We start from the raw sequence: 18,307 nt of genomic DNA on the forward strand, positions 1-18,307 counted from the left end.
GTTTCCCATCATTTATCAGAAGCATAACTGTCACTGTCAACGTCTTCTCATCTGCCGATGTGCTCTTTGCACGTGGAGAGGGTTTTTTAAATGTGTGTAGACCAGAGCCTTGCGCATGCTCTGACTCTGTAGGTCACCTGCGCTCATCGTTCTTTCGCAGAAGCTTGTTATATTCATTGTAGGTACTTGTAGGTACATTGTACTTGTAGGTACAGGTAAGTTACTTGTGAAAGCTGTACTCTCATATGATAATTTGCCTATCCAGCTTGTGTGTGACTTCTCCATAAGAAAATGCAGCCTAAATTGTTTGCATTCGCTCTAGGTGGACCGTCTTGCTATTGTTGGGGGCAGCACGCTCACGTCGTGCGACTCATTATGGAGACGTGCTCCAGAAAGGCCTTGCAACAGCAGGTGACAGTTGAAGGCCGTAACGGCAAAAAGGCCTTCAAGGGCACGCAATTGTTCGCGTGCATAATTGGTGAGTAATATATGGCATGGTTGTTTTCATTTGCTTTTGCTTTGTATTACATATCTTTCCTAACCATAGAAACCTTAAGTAGTTCCGGCAATACATAGTCTGTCTTTAGTTTTTGTTTTAATCCGCTCTGTGACAGTGCATTGTTATGTCTTCAGTGCTATGGCACCTGATTGAACTACGTACCGTAAAGATGCTTTTGCTGTTATTGGACAGATTATTTCTAGCCATTTGCATGAACAGAAGTCTCAGAATAATATTCATGTCATGAACTTCAGCATATTTGCCAGTTTTCCAAGCACATGTTGCCTGGAGAGAACAGTTTCTCTGCATAGTATTTGTTGGAAATAAATATTACGGAGAGGGCTGTCGAAATGCAGGCACTGCACCCTGTGACTGTATGTTGCTATGATGATGAGCAACAGCAGCAGCAGAGACGTGCACCAGAAACTCCCTTCAGGGGATACACATCACTTCACTTGTATGCTTGGTGAGTGGTGTTTGGGTGGTTTTCCTCGGCTGCAGGTCATATGCTGCATGATGACTGCAGTAGAGCCTCATATAATACCAATGACAGTGTAATTGGTTATGTCATCATAGTTGCAATTTTTGTAACATCTGCTTGCAGAAGAATGAAAAAAAAACTATATATATATATGGATATATAGTGTAAATTTCTGTGGACGAGGGATGCTTATCCCTTGCCAGTCCCTGGATGTGGCATATGCATTTTCCGCAAGGTAATTAATCTGTTGTTGTGTTTGTTTTTCAAAAGTGGCTGTCCACAAGCGCATGCAGTCCCTGGGCATCACGGTCACAGACAAGGAAATAACTGCCCGTATTGGCAGGTATTTGACGTGCGCCATTGACCGGGAAGGTGGTCGAAAGGAAAGACTGCATTCAAAACAGTAAATAAAAATATATGGTATTTTTCCTCAGACTTGCCTGTCTGTTGTTTTTTCGGGATCAGCAAGATGAAATACACAATTATCCAGCACGGCCCACAGCACAAATATGAATATACAAATTAAGTCGGCTTGACATCACCTACACAGCGGCAGATTTTGTCTGTATCATGTCGGCATATGACATCGGGCCAACTCCGGCACATGATGTCGAGCCAACTCCGGCACACGACGTCGGGCCAACTCCGGCACATGACGTCGGGCCAACTCCGGCGGATGTTGCAGACCGGACATCGGACCGACATTGGGAATGTCCGTAGATGCACATCGGTCCGATGTCGGTCCGATGTCTGCGTGCTGCTTGGGTTTCTTCCCTCCGGGCTGTTGACCCACAATTCGCATGAACCTTTAAACACGTCACACCTAACCCTTTAAATACCATGCCAATGATGAGGACGGTGCCCTGAAGAAGAACAGTCTCTGTTCGAAATATCGGCGGCTTCTGTCCTGAGGCAACTCCCTTCCTACATTCTACCGGTTCGCTGGATTTCTACCCATCTACGTTCGCTACTGACGATCGGATGGCCTCAGGAGGTAAGCAACCCGTCCTCTCTTTCTCACATGTCGCACTCCTAGGGGGTAGCTGTTACAAGTACATACACGAACACATCCCACACGGAGAACACAGACCTCACATACACTTTTCAAGCGGCGCAAGAATACGAGACATCATGACACATGTAACCGCCGCCCCACCGAACATCACGCACTTCATACTCCACGTAGGGACCAACGACATCGCACGGTCGACAGCACGACATGTCATCCAGGAATTCGAAGCACTAGTTTCCTTCATCACAAACAACAGACCAGGCGCTGAAATAGTATTGACAACGATACTTCCCCGAAGACAGAACAAACACCGAGCATACATATAGCAGGACACATGGCTACACGAGTTCGACAGGAAGGCGCAGGCTGTCAACAACCACCTCATCCACATGCGTCAGGTACACACCAACGTTATGGTTTTCACGCTCGCAGCTTTCGAATACCATGCTGAAGCGCATCTCGCTCGGGACGGCATCCACCCAAACCACGCAGGCGTACGAGCTATGGCACACAACATCAAACACCTAATGGTCCATAGATGCCGTCCTGCACTGACAAACGCTCAAACACAACATCCTCAACCAGCTTACACTTTAAGTGCCAGCACTGCAAACACGCCAGAACACACGATGGCATCAAAGGGGACCACAACGACCACTGCACCCACGCATACACACGCGGCAAACGACAACACTCCAAACACAACCCGCAAACACACAAAGTTCACGCAAACTGTGACACGGAAAACCACAAGCACGCAAACACAGACAGATGACATCGAGGAACACAGCGAGTCTCCACAGTCACTGACCCCACAGCCACCGACCCCACAGACACGACGCACGCGCACATCACGCAGAAAACACCGTTGACTACCTAACCACCAGCCTACCATGCAGTCAACGAACTTTCTACGAATGCGAAAACTCATGGAGAAACGTAGCCGATACCTACATCATCTACGGATCTACACTCACCACCTGGCTCACAACACAGTACCTAAAGGACTCACCCCTAAAACAGTTCCTGCATTAGGAAAACTGACACCTGAACTAGAGCTAGAGTGGGCATCAGCCCTTAACAACACAGCCCGTACGTTTCTAGAAATATTAAAGAAACAGTGCCACGCGCAACTCGCTACGATCCAGGCCCATATGAACAATATCAGTCTCACCGACGCGGAGGCAAACACTCTCGTACTACACATTCAACAACTCAACCGCGAGCTAGCTAACAAGGAACACTCAAAACTCGGAAAACCTAATTCCAACAGCGACACGGATACCGGACCCACTAACACGACACACGCAGCAGCCGAACAAATAATTTCCAGCACTACAACCACAACTCTCCGCCACATCGCTGAGCCACCCCGAGAAAACGCTGACGCAAGCACAGTAATAAATATATCACGCTCACTAACCAGCGACGAACTACAAGTCCTCTCTAGGGGGTTAACATTCTGCCCTACACTCAATTCTATTAACGAATACGAAATCCACAAAGACATATCAGACTTTGCGAGACGGCTACGCCTTAGAGAATTCTTCGCTCATACAACACAAGAAAACAACAACGGACTACCATCAACCTGGACACCAAATCACGACCGAGAACCCGCATTAGACCTGTACATTAAACAAGTAAGCAACGACATCCTTCGCGGTATTTCCCAAAGCTCGCGTGGTCACAACCTCACTAAAACACAGCGTGACATCATCAAAGCGCTAGCTGACAGAGATGATATCATTATCAAGCCCGCAGATAAGGGTGGGAGTATCCTCATCTGGTCCACAGATAAATATATTTCTGAAGCTCATAGGCAACTTAACAATACGCAACACTACCTCAAACTAGACCATGACCCAACAAAGGAGTACACGGCGCTAATAACCCATACCATACAGGACCTCCACGAACGAAAGCTCATCACTAGTGATGACCTCAGATATCTCACCCCATCAAACACAGGCGCAGGTCGTTTCTATTTACTGCCCAAAATCCACAAGGTACACGCCAACGAGCTCTATACGGCTGACATCCCCGGCAGGCCAATTGTATCTAATAACAACACACCAACAGAAAGACTCTCGAAATTCCTGGACCACTATTTAGACCATATTCCGACAACACTGCCATCGCATGTACAAGACACACCCCACCTCCTCAGAATAATCAGAGATATAAACAACACTCGTACATTTGGTAGGGACACAATACTAGCCACGCTGGATGTGACATCACTGTATACTAACATCCCACACAACGACGGATTCACAGCCCTCTGCAATACCCTTTCTTCAACAAACACCAGAAAAGACACAGAAACCATGCTCGCTCTAATGGACTTGGTCCTTAAACTGAACTACTTCGAGTTCAATGGCGAATACTACCTACAAGTACACGGTAGAAGTATGGGCACACCTGTTGCACCCACATAGGCAAATATCTTCATGGGGTTCTTAGAAAACAAAGTTCTCAGCGCCCTCTCATTAAAACCCACGGTGTACCTTCGATACATCGATGGTATAGTGATAATATGGGAACACGGGGAACATGAATTTCAAAAGTTCATAGATCTACTGAACACCGCGCATAGCAACATAAAGTTCACATCACAACAGTCAACTCACTCAATTAACTTCCTCGACACCACAATATCACTAGACAGCGGCAACCTCATCACAACCCTGTACAAAAAGCCAACTGACAAACAACAATACCTTCACTTCAAGAGTCACCACCCGCGTCACTGTAAGGTTGGAATTCCTAATGGGCAGAGTGTAAGACTACGCAGAATTTGTTCAAACGACACAGATTACGCTGAGAAGCTTGACGAACTCTGCAGTACACTTGCCCAAAGGGACTATCCAGACTCCCTCCTAACCGAATTCCGTCGCAAGGCACTCACACTCGATCGAGACGAGGTTCTGGAAAACCGAAAAAATCCTGACGCGTGCCAAATAAGTTTCATCACAAGATATTCCAACGCACTTCCAAACATCAAAGCCACTCTACAGAAGCACGAGCCCCTCCTCCAAAGCAGTGACCGACTTAGCAATATATTCACAAATCCCATACAGGTGACATACCGACGCGCAAAAAACCTGGCAGATTACTTGGTCAATGCCAAAATCAGCAAAACGAGCACGCCGTACACGGGAACACGACCCTGCAACCTCCCGCGCTGCAAAACATGCAAGCACGTTCAACACGCTAACTCCATCAAAAGCACTGCGAGCAATTACACCCACCCCGTTAACCACGCATTCACATGCACAAGCTCCAATGTCATATACTGCATTGAATGCGGCGACTGCTCTATGCAATACATTGGTGAAACCGGCCAACAAATGAACAACCGCCTTACCGGACACAGAACCGCCACGTCCAACAAACTCCCCAAAGCAGTCGCCGAACACTTTAACGTTCCTGGTCACAATTTTGACAACTTTAAACTATGTACTCTAGAAACCGGGTTTAGATCCACACGTGACAGACGTGATAGGGAGTCTTATCTCATATACAAGTTCAACGCTCTTCACCCGTCCGGTATCAACAAATCACAAGGCACCCTAGAAACACTTCACAAATAAAATATGCTTTTCCCTTCTACCTCCATTATCATCTGTTATGTTCTGCATGGCCACTGCTTTCTACTTTCTTTATTGCATGCCACAACTTTGTATTACAAATATTATATTTAAAAAAAACCTTTGCTGGTTCTGGAATTTTCCCCACGTAACCACTAACCTCCTTATCTTTCGCTATGCTTGCCAATTCTTGGCTGTTGTCCCGTTTCGTCCACTTGTTCGTGAACCTTCCATTCTTCTGTAACCGGTCTGTAGCCTAGATCACAACGTTCACATAATCCCCTCCACACTCTAACAAAGCAGCCATTCACTCCGGGCGTAGAAGCCCGTACGGAACCTTTCTTCCCTCCTGGCTGTTGACCCACAATTCGCATGAACCTGTAAACACGGCACACCTAACCCTTTAAATACCATGCCAATGATGAGGACGGTGCCCAGAAGAAGAACAGTCTCTGTTCGAAATATCGGCGGCTTCTGTCCTGAGGCAACTCCCTTCCTACATTCTACCGGTTCGCTGGATTTCTACCCATCTACCATTTATATAGGTCGCCGCTAAAGGTGTCGTTCCGCAGCATCGGTACAGTGACCCCGAGACTAACGCCATCTCCTGAGAAGGATCGTTGAGGTCCAGTAGCTTGAACGCCGTCACTTGCCGGAGCCAAGGATCGGGGTGCGGTCGAGGAGTCTAGTGCGGAACACACAATAAACTGGATCGTAGTGACTGACTCGAGGTATTCATCGCAGGAATTACACTCGCTCTGTAACAATTCCTCTGGTATGAGGCCCTTTGCCTGCCCCATTCCAGAACGAATCAGAGGGCTGCGCCACTTCGTTTTGGCTTAAAGGGAGACTTCACAAGGACTCGAAAAAAAAAACTGAGCATCAAACCGAACACGAACCACCCTCTCGATTCCGAATACAACATCCTCATTCATTTTGCGCGACCAATTTATTCGTAAATGATGACAATAGCAAACCCAAACCGAAATGCGAAGTGCAGAAACCCTACGACGGTTCTTCCGGAGGACGATGTCGCGACGTCACTCAGCATTGTCGTCTGCTTGGAGACCTACATTTTCCATTGTCGGATGCCGAATGACGTCAGCTGTACACTCTCAGAAACACAACTCATAAATTTACGCTTACGCGCTGTTTTACGCATAGTAAGGGCATATTCCACTGCGGCGCCAGGACGGTGTATCAGTAATGCTTCGTTTAACGTGTACTATCCGTCATTGGGCTCGACCTTGACCCGAAGGCTTGTGTTTTAAGAGTAAATTGCGAAGCCCCAAGCAGCACAATGTACTGAAAGTCGAGGGCAATAGGGGTGGACGGTATGTGTCTTATCGATGTTCCTTAGTTTCACGAGTCTGTTCAAGGCCTTCCACCTACCCGCCCACCCCTATTGCACCCGACTTTCAGTACATTTTGCTGCTTGGGGCCCCGTTCCTTTACTCTTATTGTGATGGTTAATCTTTTCCGATGACTGATAAAGCAAGGCCGCGTCTCGACGCGCTCACCCTTTTACGTTTACCGATCTGCGTCTCATAAAATAAAAATGTGTCACTTTGTCTTTTCGCACACAGTCGTCACAGAAATAAGCTAACGCCATTTGAACGCATCGTGGTTTTTCACATGTTTAAATTTGAGCAAATCGGAGACGCTGACGAAAGACCAAGATCAGTGTGTTTCACCAACAATAAACGCCCGTCTGGCTCCGCCAGTTTACGGAACGGATCCTGGGCTAAGAAAGCAGAAGAAAAAATAAATAAATAAACAGCGACGTGGTTGCTGACAGGCGATGCTTAGCTCAGATTTGATGGACCATTTCATCGCCAGGTTAACTGTTGCAAACGATGAGCTGAGCGCTATCGTGCATCGGAAATTCCCAGCGCAGAACTGCGGCTAGCGCCCCACGCACAAGCTGTGGCATCTACTCTTCATAGACGAGGCGTCACGCGGACGAATGAAACAGAAATGGAGTAGGCCAGTTATGTAGCTCTACAGGACGAATACGTGATTAAGTAAGCGCCCAACATTTCCCTTTACACGTAAGCAGTAAAAAAAAAAGTCAGAAACGTGAGAATTGGAGAAGGAGCGTACGCAGAACGCTGCATGTCCGATTGAGCGTGGTTTGAAAAGTAAATGCAGTTCTGCTTATTGGTAGTGCAATTATGTCGTGACACATTGCCTTTGTGTTGTGGTACAACACACACACAACACACACAACTAGTACACTGCTGTGAGCTCGGACAGAGTAGGGCTGGCAGGGCTATTTTCGACATGCTTCAGTACGGTTCCAGATCGATTCACGCTACGACTGCAGTGTACCGCAAGTACCGTCGTCTATGGCCCGATTTCACACACGCTGGTTAACTTGAACAGAGATCAAGTGTTGTTCTTGTTTACAAACGTTAGTTGTTGACCTGATGAATGTTTTAGTGACAATAACTCTCAGAGTTAAGCGTAAAATTCAAGTAAAGGTACCTCTGATATCGGATCAAATGTGAGTCGGCGTTGGTGAAACCGGGCCTTTGTAACGCCGTCCATCTTATTAGGCTTCCTTTCAGTATATCTTGCTGGCACTCCGCGTGTGAAAACAGAAAGTTTTGATAACAGAAAGTAGCAGGACTACACCGCTTTATCAGCGTCGACTGTATTTACAATATGTTTTCATCAATTTCTCCATTCTCTCGCTAAAGGAGGTACCTGAACGCTGAAAACGTCAATGCAGACAACAACACTAAGCTATTACCCACGCATTTCCTGATAAAAGCAGTTTTATGGAACATATAAAATGGAAGCGTTGAACCGGTTTGCGAACCGGTTCGATTTTTGGCGTGGCTAGACCGGAACTAAACCGGAACAAAATCAAAGCAACGCTAACCCGAATCCGAACCGAATCCGTAGTTTTTGCGGTTCGACACCCTCGTTGAAGCTGGGAAAAGGTGATTATTCTATTTTTAAAAATTACTTCGATGGTTACAGTGGACACACCGTACCTCTGCGAAACAAATAAGCAGTGGGTGTTTTCCACTACATCGCTTCGGCTTCGTGTGCTGTCATTCGTACGTTAGTTTTTGTTACAGAAATTCAACAAATTGGAGCAGGGAATAACGGGTGGTTTCGGTTTAGCATGCTCCCGGTTCCCATTGGTTCGCACAGCAGCATGAACATGTCGGTTAACTGTGCGTAATCATCTTTGTGTTGTTGTTGTCCTCGGAAATACATCCGTATATTCCATACGATTTAGTTATTTCGCTCGCGAGCATACGAACGCTGCTTCACATCGCTTCTTCGACACTTCATAGGTGGTAGCCCAGTAAACCAGAAATAGCCCTGAGACGTCCCAGAAAAGTCGCGAATGTCACATATGTTCGAGACGTCCATCAGACGTTTCCTGTATGTCCACAATGTGATGTAGAAATTTGTCTCTCCTTGCTTATTCCAGGGAGATCTTAAAGGGACCGAAAAGTGAATATAAACCTATCGAAACTTTGTGTTCAGCGAAAAGCTTGAACCTTTAAAAGTTCAAATATCAAAGAACTCCGCTGAAATCGCTGTAGTTTTTCTGTAATCGAATTTTCCATGATTACATGTCCAGGGACCTAGTAGGAAACCGAGCAGTCTGTCAACAATTGCATGACCCCGCGCCATCTGTCGAGGACGCATGTAATACGCGCACTTCCGGGCGCTAATCCGGCGAAAACGAAAATGGCAGTGGGCATTTGTGACCACTTTCTACGTCGAGAATGTCGAGCCTCTTGAACATGAGTGCGCTGGAATTCCACATTCGATAACTGTCGCTCACACAGAACTGCTGTTCGTGCGTTGGCGTGCTGGAAAGTGTGTTCTTCGCAGCAGAAGATTCCTCGTCCAGAAATTAATCGGAGTCACATTCGTCCTCAGCAGTAGCTCACCATGCCGTGAACATGGACTGCTTTGTGAAATTTCCATGTATCAGGGAGAAGCACTTGTGTAAGCCGAAACAAGCGTTGTTTTTTTGTCGTGCAGGTGTTCATGTGTGAAATGCAAACCGACGGATACTACGGATGGATACTACGGTTTTTGCTGCCGGGAGGTAGAGAATGCGTGTGAAAAGCAGACAGACAACTGCATCAGAACTAACGAATATTTCGAAATACTGTGCCTTGACACCCAAGTACTGCAAGTGTCTTTTACATACATCCGAGAAACCGAAGAGCATGGCAACATGCACGGCAACGCCGTGTGGTCTTTACGCGCTACTTGACGTAAAACCCTTATTTCTGCAGGAAATTTCGTTATACCACCTGTCGGCCATTCACAAGAAGGATATGGGGTGCTCCGAGAAAATACAATAGAAAGTACTCCACTGGATCTCGATCTGCGTCGTGCATGCTATTAGGGATGCTTTCCCCTCAGTGCGCAGACTTGTAGAAATGTTGATGTCAGCATATTTTCATTTCTTGCTTGCTGCAAGTTTTTCTCATTGCTTTTTCTTTGCTGTCACAGCATATTATAATTACTAGTTTGTTCCTGGAGGGTTGAGTAACCTGTGGGCATAGATGTATTTGTAGGTTATACTCATGTCTCAATTGTATATATGAGGAGTAAGTAAGATAATTTTAATCAGTGTCATTCAGCTGAACTGTGTTCAGAACCTTTTAGTATAGTTCTTAGTGACCACGTTTCCAAATGTCAATTAATATTTGAACCAAGATTGGGATTTACACTTAATTAACTCTGTTTTGCTAAACGGAGTACTTGTGACTGATTCATTATCTCGTCACCAACTAACATTTGTAAAGGAGGACTTGAGGTCTGACTTCAGGTATTATTAACCCTTGATCTGGGTTCAAAGATAACCATGCACCATTGGTGTTCATAATACTCCAAAATGGCTAAATAATTTATTCCATAAGTTCTCTGTTACTGTAATTGAGATGTACTTTTGTAAAGTACTTTTAACAGCCCCGTAAACTGCAACTGGCTTCAGTGTGCATGACAAATGCATCGTAACATTTAATTGAAATATAATATAAGAGCAGAAGCAACATTTTGTCACAACTCAAACTATATCTTTCTTTTTTATTGTCCAGAGATTTAGGAAACAGAGTAGGGCTTCCTGCCCTCTAATGTTTCGACGTACTTGATAGAGCTGTAAAACCTGCAACAAAATAAACAAGAGAAGTATAAACAGTTTCTTCTTTCGCTTTTGAATTTAACAAGCTAGTTATATTTTACCATTTGTTCACTGTTGTATTCTCTCTTGGTGAAAAGATTACAGGAACAATAATGCTGCAGATCAAACAATGACCTGTCATCTTGATGAAGATGAGAACATTTCTTCAGGCATGCTACGTGAGACAAAAGAAATGTACAATGAAGGTTGTTCAAAAACAGCATCTATCCTTCACAGCAAATCTCCGTCGACTAAAACTTTATATATGTGGATGTTACCACACCGTGTAGTTTCCATCCAAAAGTAGGACTAGGCAAGGTTATTTGGTTGTTGTTGGTAGGTTGTTGGCATGTTGATGTGCTATACCGTTATAGCACATCAATATAGATGAGGGGCAAACACAGTAGCCAGCGTGATGGCTGCAAACTCAAGTGAAGATTTATTCAGCAGAACAAGAAACCGAAAGCATGAGTAGAAAAAGGCAGTGCCCATGCAGTGTATGATGAACCACATTAACCTCTGAGAAGGTGGGATCGGAAGAGCAATAAAGAGAAATGACAGTTGCGTCCGAGATAGGGGAACTCTGCAAATTTAGGACCAATATGACGTGGTAACCTTGCATGGCTCACTGCAGCTCTGACACACATTGAACAATTCCAGTAGTGGGGCTTCAAAGACAATGAACTTTTGCTGTTTCATTGGGCATTCAAGTGTAGAGGATGCATCTCTAGAAAATTAATTAGCGTTCCTTAGTCATAACTACATCTCAACAGGAAGTATTCTTGTACCCTTCAAACAAGCTAGTAGCTCTCATCGGTTTCTTCTCCTATTGTTGACGTCATACTAATGTTCTGCACCTGTCCAAAGACTCCAAAAAATGTCGCAAAGTCTGCAACACGTAACAAATCTAGTGCTTCCATCTGTAGACTTTGCATACCTGCTTTCAGCTATTTCTGTCATGTCAACTTCAGTGCCTGGATCACACACACACGAAGCAGTCTTGCGCCACTTCAACACTGGAAGGCCCCTAAAATTAAATTTGTTGATGTTGACAATGTTGAGTACGGGACAAGTAGGATAACATAAGTTAAATGGAATACGTCATCGCTATATTATAATTTATACATGTGTGGCGCCTGTACATACCTAAGACGTTGTGTTGAACTCGTCACCTCGGTGAAGCAAAATCACTAGTTACTGAACATCAGTGTGCTTCGGATGTCTTCGCAATTCGCCTTCTACGGCATCTTCGTAGTCATCGGCAGCAAAATGAGCTCAGCACACACGACACGACTGCTACATTTAATAGCCGAGTGTTTCGAACCACATTCGTTTTCGTGCACTCTCCTGTAGAACCTTGTGGTAGAAAACGCCCGCCGCCGATGGTGAACGAACATGATTTTTGCATCCCCGAACACGAAAACTACACCGGGCATATGTAGGTCTATCGAATAATCGACACAACAGCCACGAACATGTCATTCACTTATACTTTCTGGTTTCTGCTTCGCGCAACCAACATGACCACCCACGACGTAAACAATAAACGCGATAACACAGATGGCCTTGCAGATGGCGCGGCGGATCGTAACCCGCAGCGGCGAAGTAGCTGAATGCTTTATTAACGTAAAAGCTATGGAAGTGAGCGTCATTTTTAAAATGGCGTTTAGCTGTAAGATAATGTGCGTCAACTTTGTTCTCTACAAAAGTAACTCTCACGTGGTAAGGGTTGACCAATCCCTGGGAGCCCTGGACCCGAAACCCAAGTTGCTCTTTTTCGCCGTTCGCTGGCAGCACCGTCCATGTTCCGGCAATCTTCAAAATATTTATACGTAAAAAATATGCCGAATTGAGAAGTAATGCTTTCTGTGTCTTATCAAACAACGATGTTGTGCACGACAGTGGGCAAAAATATGGGGGTTATTTTTCACTTTTCGGTCCCTTTAAGGATGTTAAAAGAAAAACCAAGCGTGCGATATTTTATGGACACATCCTGGACATGTGATGGTTACTGGAATGACGTAACAATTTTCAAGCAAGGGGAACCTTTCGGTCTTGCAACTTTAGTTACAAGGGAGAGGGGGGAGAGAGAGAGATTATGGTTTTAATGGCACAAAGGCAACAAAGGCCATAGAGCGCCAAAACTACGGTGAGTGTATGAGAGATGCTTATGGGAGAGATGATGTGAGAGTGTGTGGTAGTTAAAAGCTATCTACAGGTATGAGCGATGAGATGGACCAGGATAAGAAAGAGAGGAGGGTGAACAGGCTAACGTGCTTGGCGGATGATAACAAGTGAGTATCTACAAGTGTGAGCGATCAGGTGATCCAGGATGAGATATTTACATGAGGAGTTCGGTGATATTAGATAAAAGCAGAGCAATACTTAACATCTACATCTGACTATGTAATCCACACATGGTCAAAAATTGGATGACATGATCAAACGGCACAAGAGGAGTTTCACCCAGTAGAAGGGCTGGGTGGAGTGGGACATGGTATATGTAGAATGCGGTGAAATACTGTTGGTGTTGCTGTTCCAAGTGAGGGCAGGATGCCAGTACGTGCAAGCCAAATGCCAGCTTGAATTAAAAACACAGTATGTTGTAGGAAGGTATGTCAAGAATGTTACTGGGTATACTTTTGACGGAGTTGGGACGTACGGGTTAACTACAAAGACATCGTCACCGCTACAAGCGGTTTTCGCGACACTATGCTTAACGAACGTGTCCTAGGTACTCGTATTTTAGTATGTGCTCCATCCAGTACGCTGCCCTGCTGAAAAAAAACATAGAGCCATCTGTATGAGCAATCACATGAGGCTCGTATATGTGTTGATTGTATGAGTAATCATATGAGCTTCTATGAGCATGTATGAGCTATATGAGCATGTATGAGCACTCTCAAACAACCTATGACCCATATGAGCATTCTCACACAGCGTATTCATGTACATGAATGCAAATGAACCGTCTGAGCAAACGTGGAACATGGCGTGATTAAGCTAAAATGACAACACGTGATTACAAAATACCGGTTTATTCAGGTACTTGCGCGACGTAGGTCCCTCAGAAAGCTTGCAAAATGCTTTTTGATGAGCTTTCTCCGTTTCTGTACAGGCACCTTTGATGTCAGTAGTTTACCTTTTTCTGCATATTTGACGAAGGCATCTGTTGAAAAGAAAGAACAAAATTGGAACTGCGCAAAATTTCTGCGCCTAGAAGTATTCCAGTTCCCACAACTTATACAACCGTATGGGTTCATGCTGAAATGGACATGATTGGGGCCTGTTTCTCATCCCAACGCGTAGATCACACCTTCAAAGTATTAAGTTGTGTTTAGTCAGTCAGAATAACGCACGAGGTCATTTTGCCGAATAAAATTGAACGTAACCTCCCTCTAATGCTGGTGATGTCCAATGAACGCGGTTCTGAAACATCTGAGTATGTTTGCGTAGTGCTTGCAAAACTGAGTGCATGTACTTGTTCGCTGCAGCAACGGGTTACTGACACAGAGTGTTTGTGGCTTGCTTCACTTTGGGGCATCCAAATACACGTTTTTTTAGCATGCTAACGTGCGATTTTGGTGCGCCCTGGTGCACGACTTTATTTTAAACACTCTATACACACATGTAAAGGCTATCAGCGAACGCCTTCCGCAAAAAGTCACAAAAAGCACGAATATGGTAGTTGCAGACACCTAACCCGACAGACATAACGAGCGATAACGGAAAAACGGGACTGCAACGTACCTGTAATGCGCACACGCCTGCCACGGTTTCCGTAGGTTTATTCCAAGGTACACACACAAAACTTCTTCAGTGATCACTGAAACGGCACAAAGGCTCTGTCACAGCATGGAGACGGCGACAAAAATATGAGTCTCACGCAGAGCGGAGCGAAATAAGTCCAGACGGCTCCGAGAAGCAGGGTAGAATAGGTAACTAAGCGTCCAAGCACTGAGATGGCACTCGCAACGGCTTGAATGAGAATACAGCAGCCAAATAGAATGTTGTAGGACGCGGAACGGGAAACATGCACCTAAAATTTGAACAGAATCGGACGAAGGGGAATGGAGCTCCGGCCGTTACGGCTCGCCGACTGTGACGAGCGTCTCTTAAAAGGCCATCACCAGACGCTGTGGCGCTAGCACTTCTACGTGAATAACTGGTTAACTAAACGGTCAGCCTTCCTCATACTGCTCGAAATGCAGCTCATACTGCGCATAACGTTGTTCATACTGCCCATAACGTCGCTCATACTGCTCATTGCTTTTCTCGTACTGCTATTATATCAGCGCACATAGCTCGTCGTTGGTCTTGCCGTGCGGCTCATAACATTGCTCATACTGCTCATAACGTTCGAAAACTGCCCGTAGCGTTGCTCATATTGCTTATTGCCTTTCTCATATTGCTGATTTCTTTACACATAGAAAGTTCTATAAGTTTTTTCAACAGGCTGATAGACGATGCGGTACGGTATTCGCGCTGATCACACAGAGTTCCCTAGCTAATGACGGCTGCCAGTGACACATTGTGCCGAATTATGACTGGAACGTATTACCACTGCGGTCGCAGAATCTACATCAGCGACGCCTCCTGACTTGAATGTTTTTATTTAGATACTCTGGAGACGGGACGTATCTTGCCTACAAATAATATTTTAACGTGCAATCTGTGTATTTAGTGACTCTGCATGAACTGGGATAAATTGTAAAGGAAAACCAATATAATGCGGATGTGCATGGGAATGTACTGGTCTCAATAATATGCAGATGTCTCGGAAGTGACATAGCAAGGACGTATCTTGGATGTACAAAGGCTACTGAAAGAATAGTCTCTTCAACGTACAAAGGACGTCAACGAGCTGTGCACGAAAGTCCATGGGACGTCGAAAGCTTCACAACAAAATATTGGCGAGATGTCTCCAGGACGTATATTGTTTACTGTAACCTGCTCATCCGTTTCGCTGAGAAGCAAATGGTTGGCGATGCCGTAGACGATCTCAGAGCGTATATAGTACGTAGAATGTGCAATATCCGGCGATAGAAATTCACATCAGAAAGAAGACGGTTAAGAGGATCAAAATTATAATGACACGTGACTTTCGTGCAGAAGGCTTCACTTCTCCAAGTCAGCATCAAGTTACAGACATCCAGAATGCATGAGACACTTTGAACGGTAGAGGGCGAGCGTGCTCAAACATAAAAATATATAACGCAAACAAGAATAAAAATCTGTTACAGCAAGACCTCAACACTATTTCTTCTTGGTGTTTAACGCCGCGCATTACACGTCAAGGATTTCTGCTTTCAGGACCTCTCTTCGTCTTCGACCGCCCTAAGTTCTTGCGTCTTTGTCTGTTACATGAGTTATTTCGCATTTTTTTTCCATTAGTACTCCTGACATTACTTCGGCCACTCACATTAAAAAGAGACTAGATCTTGCCAACACGGTCGAGCGCTTCCCATGCAGTACCGAATACTTCTCGAAATCCTTCCTTTTGGAAACTGCTCGCGATTGGAATGACCTCCCCTCATCACTAGCATTAATATCAGACTGGCATCAATTTCATAACCACTTACTGCCTTGACTCCACTGATTCGTGTACTGAATTACAGTATACTATTCTATTGCATTAATATTGTGATGTTGTTATTTTGGCATTGTTTGTATTTGTTTGTATCTCTATTGTTGGTATTATAGTTGTGTCTCACTTTTGTGTACTTAGTTCTATTCTATGCTACACTGTAGCAGCGTTGATGTACCTTCTGCCCTGATGTAATGCCCTTGTTAGGCCCTTAAGTAATTAATTAATTAAGTAATAGGAGAGCATGCGGCTCCACAAATTTCAAGCAGACAAGGAGTGAGTGAATGTTGACAAGACAATACAGCATAATGCATAAATCAGCACCGTGGCGTGGTCCACTACTTGGTACAAAAGGCATTCACGCGACACCATTCGGGGAATCAGACCTCAGGGCTGTGGTAATGAGGACGCATAACCCACCTGGCGTTCTATGAATCTGTTGACCATGGGGGATTGGTAAGATGCATTTGTTGCTTGTTTCAGAAGTTGTATAAGAAATTTAGGGAAGGAAAAGCAAAAGTAAGGTTTCGGGGCAGTTACCAAATGGGAGAACATATTGATGAAAAAGAAAGAAATAGAAAAGAAAACGACCAAGTGTGGCAGACCTACAAGCTACAGTTTGAGGGGCTGTAATGGGCTATCAAAATGTTCATTCCGTATGGTGGCAGCGTCGCGAATTGGGAAATAAAATAACCTTCCCGGCTTTGTCGTTTGTTGTCATTGTCGTACCCGGATTCTAATATGGTAATGATTAAATGAGTGTTTAAGTTATGTCCCTGAAGGTTGAAGTGATACTGAGATCGGACGATTATTAGCGATGTCTGATTGATCGCCATATAATCTTTCACGAATGGTGTTGTGTGTTTCGTTGATGCATTGCTTGTTGCGTAGTTTACATGCAATTAGATAGCAGTTGAAGGAATTGCAGTGTAAGACTTGTCTATTTTGCTGAAACGATAAAACGGTTCTAGAGATAAGAATGAGTAGTACAATAAAATGGCAGGTTTGTCGGCGAATACTGCTGAAGGGCGTGCTGCCAGGAACATGTTGGCCGCAACGGAAGGAAGTGAGTAAATCTGTATGTTGCATGACCTGCAGATTGTGACCCCAGGGGAATCAAGGGAAATTTGGAAAGGAAAATTGGGGAAACTTGTAGAGCCATATGCTCCTCTTTCACGTTTTCATTTTTATTATATATTTTTTATATGTGTGTCAACCATCGCTCTCTACCGTGCAACGTGTCTCATTGTGGACGCTTGTAACTTGATGTTAAACCCGAAGTAGTCTGACGTTCTGCACAGAAGTCTCATCTCGTTAAAATTTAGATGCTCTCAACCTCTTTCTTCTCTTCTGACAATCTCAGAGAAAAACATATGATTCACTCAAGACTACACGCACCCAGAAGGGTCGTCAGTACGCAACACATTGTACAGGGTGTGTCACCGTGTCTTGCCTTCTTCTCTGTTGTATCCTCATCCCTAAATTGCTGCACTATGTCTACATATCATCACGTTGCCAAGTACCCCTGTATCTACAGTGCTCGCTTCCTTCGTTTGTCGTCTTTCCTGCTGGTTCCCTCTATCGGCCCGTTTCACTGTTCAGTTATCCAACGTGACCGCACAGGGTTGCTAACAAACGGAGCAGCTCCGCTGTAGCTAAGAGACAGAAATTCGTCCACGAACACGTCATAACACATGGATGGCGGCGCCCGAGCGGTCACACTCGGAAGCAGGAGGATCTCATGACTGGTGCGCCAAGTCCGTTCTCTAGAGTGCTCCTCTACGCCGTTCGCTCTCGTCAAAACCTTCATCTCTGTCCAGCACGTCACCCTCCCTAGAGATTAGGTTTTGCATAGCTTTGTTGCTCGCGCAGCTCTCCGCGCTTTCGTGCTTCCCTAAAGTCATTCACAGTTGAATTGTGAGCACCATCGCGGGGCCAACGTTATGGTAACGTGTTCCTGTCCCTCCTACG

The 18,307-nt window shown here is 45.0% G+C and overlaps 1 long non-coding RNA gene across 1 annotated transcript; it reads left to right on the plus strand.

Moving 5' to 3' along the window:
- Window positions 1-215: 215 nt before the first annotated feature.
- LOC135370362 (uncharacterized) lies at window positions 216-1,415 on the plus strand. Its single transcript, XR_010415311.1, has 2 exons — window positions 216-478; window positions 1,251-1,415. It is a non-coding gene; the product is annotated as an uncharacterized LOC135370362 (long non-coding RNA).
- Window positions 1,416-18,307: the final 16,892 nt, after the last annotated feature.

The sequence above is a fragment of the Ornithodoros turicata genome, chromosome 1, assembly GCF_037126465.1.
Source record: "Ornithodoros turicata isolate Travis chromosome 1, ASM3712646v1, whole genome shotgun sequence".
Lineage (NCBI taxonomy): Eukaryota > Metazoa > Arthropoda > Arachnida > Ixodida > Argasidae > Ornithodoros > Ornithodoros turicata.